This window comes from Tarenaya hassleriana, unplaced genomic scaffold, assembly GCF_000463585.1.
Source record: "Tarenaya hassleriana unplaced genomic scaffold, ASM46358v1 Cleome88, whole genome shotgun sequence".
Lineage (NCBI taxonomy): Eukaryota > Viridiplantae > Streptophyta > Magnoliopsida > Brassicales > Cleomaceae > Tarenaya > Tarenaya hassleriana.
The window spans coordinates 55,942-58,632 of record NW_010971205.1 but is presented as its reverse complement, the minus strand read 5'-3'; the positions used below and the strand labels follow the sequence as shown (position 1 = coordinate 58,632).

General features: G+C 38.8%; 1 pseudogene; it reads left to right on the top strand.

Moving 5' to 3' along the window:
• Positions 1-304: 304 nt before the first annotated feature.
• On the top strand, positions 305-2,459 carry LOC104803463 (annotated as a pseudogene).
• The last annotated feature ends 232 nt before the right edge of the window (positions 2,460-2,691 follow it).

Sequence of the window (2,691 nt, the reverse complement as noted above, 5' to 3'; positions counted from 1 at the left end):
TATCAATTAAGAATAAAATATATATCGTATCAATTATATTTTGCCTTATTTGTTTCTCTCGTATCTTTATTTTCTTGTTTCTTTCAATAACTTTTCCTATAAATGTATGGATTATTTTCATTGTAATGTAATAAGAAGAAGAGATGTAGTAATAAAACTTTTCCCGTTCTTTTCTCTCTTTTTTTTTGAATACTTCTTTGATGTTGAATCTTGGATCTCTGTCTACCTAACGTCGTGCGTATCGGCGGCCCTTCCTTACTTGTGATTAGATTTTCGATTACGAAATTTTCCTTTCTTTGGTTGTGGATGCAAGCGATATTCCTTTGCTTTGGCTGCAATGGCGACAAAGAGGAGCGTTGGAACTCTCAAGGAGGCTGATTTGAAGGGGAAGAGAGTTTTCATGAGGGTTGATCTGAATGTTCCTCTCGACGATAGTTTCAACACCACCGACGACACCAGGATCCGCGACGTCGTTCCCACTATCAACTACTTGATCCAAAATGGAGCTCGAGTCATCCTCTCCAGCCATTTGGGTCGCCCGAAAGGTGTTACTCCCAAATACAACTTGAAACCTCTTGTTCCAAAGTTGTCTGAACTCCTTGGCATCGAGGTTAAGATGGCAAATGACTACATCAGCGAGGAGGTCGAGAAGCTAGTCGCAGCACTTCCTGATGGGGGAGTTTTGCTCCTTGACAACGTTAGATTCTACAAGGAAGAAGAGAAAAACGACCCTGAATTTGCCAAGAAGCTTGCCAATCTTGCTGATCTCTACGTGAATTATGTGTTCGGCACTACTCACAGAGCCACACTTCTACAGAAGGGGTGGCTAAGTTCTTGAAGACTTATGTCGCTGGTTTTCTCATGCAAAAGGAGTTGGATTACCTCGTTGGAGCAGTGGCTAACCCCAAGAAGCCTTTTGCTGCCATAGTTGGAGGCTCAAAGGTCTTGTCTAGGATTGGAGTAATCGAATCTCTACTAGAAAAGGTAAGGTGGGCAATATGATTGCATCTTGTCTAGCTGGCAAAGATCACGAAAGGATCCCACTATGATTCTTGATTAATATTTGATGGAGATTGTATTGGATTTGGGTTTATTTGATAGAATCAAAACGGGTCTAGCCCGTGAGAAGTCCGGTCCATGGAAGGTTCTGGAAACCTTGATGGAAAAACTGCAGATTAATGAGAGAATATTCTTGATTAATTGCAAAATCAAATAGTAATAAAATCTGCAGAAAATCCATTGATTATGGTAAGTATCAATCAGAATAATATCAAATTGGAATCTGATTGATTCTACACATTAATCTGAGCCTATTAGTATAAATAGAGGTCTTGGTTAGATCATTTGATACACCACAAGAAAACAAAGCATTCCTTAAGAGAAAAAGAGCATTCACATCTCTACTCATATCTCTCTGAGTTCGCTTGGTATTCGGGAAATCTTCTCCCGAATACGCGGGCGATCGTTGTATCCTGAGAGTTCACCGTGTTCCAATAACCTCAAAACTTTAGAGGTGGCACGAAAATCGAACCTAAAGAAACTGTATTTCACAGGCCTCGACAATAATCTTGTATTGTAGGTACTTTTCTGAATCGTTCAAATTGTCGGAGTTTTGTCATCGTCAACAACCATCGCCCCCAATAATCTTAAGTTCGAATCATGGTTAACACGAGGAAAACTTCTCGGGTAAGTGCCTAAATCTCTTTTAAATTTCGGTATAAAACCTCACACGAATTTGGATTTAAAAAACAACTTGGTTAAAAAAAACAAGAGTTTGATTTTGGTCCAATAAATTTAGCCCAATTGAATTTAAGATCCACATTTAATATTATTGCTCCAATTAAATTCAAAGAGTTTAGACCAAAATGAAAAGTTTTGTTTTGGCCCAAATTCAAAGAGGTTTAGTTTAAAAGCCCAAAAGAGTTAGCCCAAATTGAAAAGTTTTGTTTTGACCCAAATTCAAAGTGGTTAGTTTAAAAGCCCAATATCTTTTAAGAGTATTTTATGGAAAAAAAATTGAAATATTGTTTTCGAAAAGGAAATTCGATTAAACAAAATGGGACGTAACTTTTCCTGTAAATTGGGAAAGCGAGCTTTGTCTTAGCGGGTCAGGACTGAAGAGGAAGCCCTTTATACCCTCTTCATAGTAAGGACGTGGAAATCGGGGTGAACCCTCCAGTTATCATTGGAAGCGAGCTAAACCAATTTATAAGATAAGTGAAACTCGGTTTAGTTGATAAGCTTTGAGAAAGCTAACAATGATTGGATTTATTCCACAGATCATTGATAATCAAGGAAATCCCATGGATTCAAATGTTCTGACTGCTGTGAATACCGGCGTTGTGAACCCGATTGAGAATCCTCAATCAATGGAGGTTACGAACCCCATTAGTCATGATGCTGGCACAAATATGAATAATCAAGGGCCAAACGTTGCAAACGTTGTTATCCCACCATGAATGCCTTCGATTGTTGCGAACTCCGAAAATCAGGCAATTCATGTTGTGCCAATCGGCCCGACTGAGAGACCTGAACAATTTAAGGGTCAAAATTTCAAATGCTGGCAATAAAAGATATTGTTTTTCTTAACACAACTTAAGTTGTCACGGTACCTCACTGAGGAGGAACCAATCCCAAAGGAGGGCAACCTCCAAACTCTAGCTAGTTGCCAACAATGGAAACATAACAGTT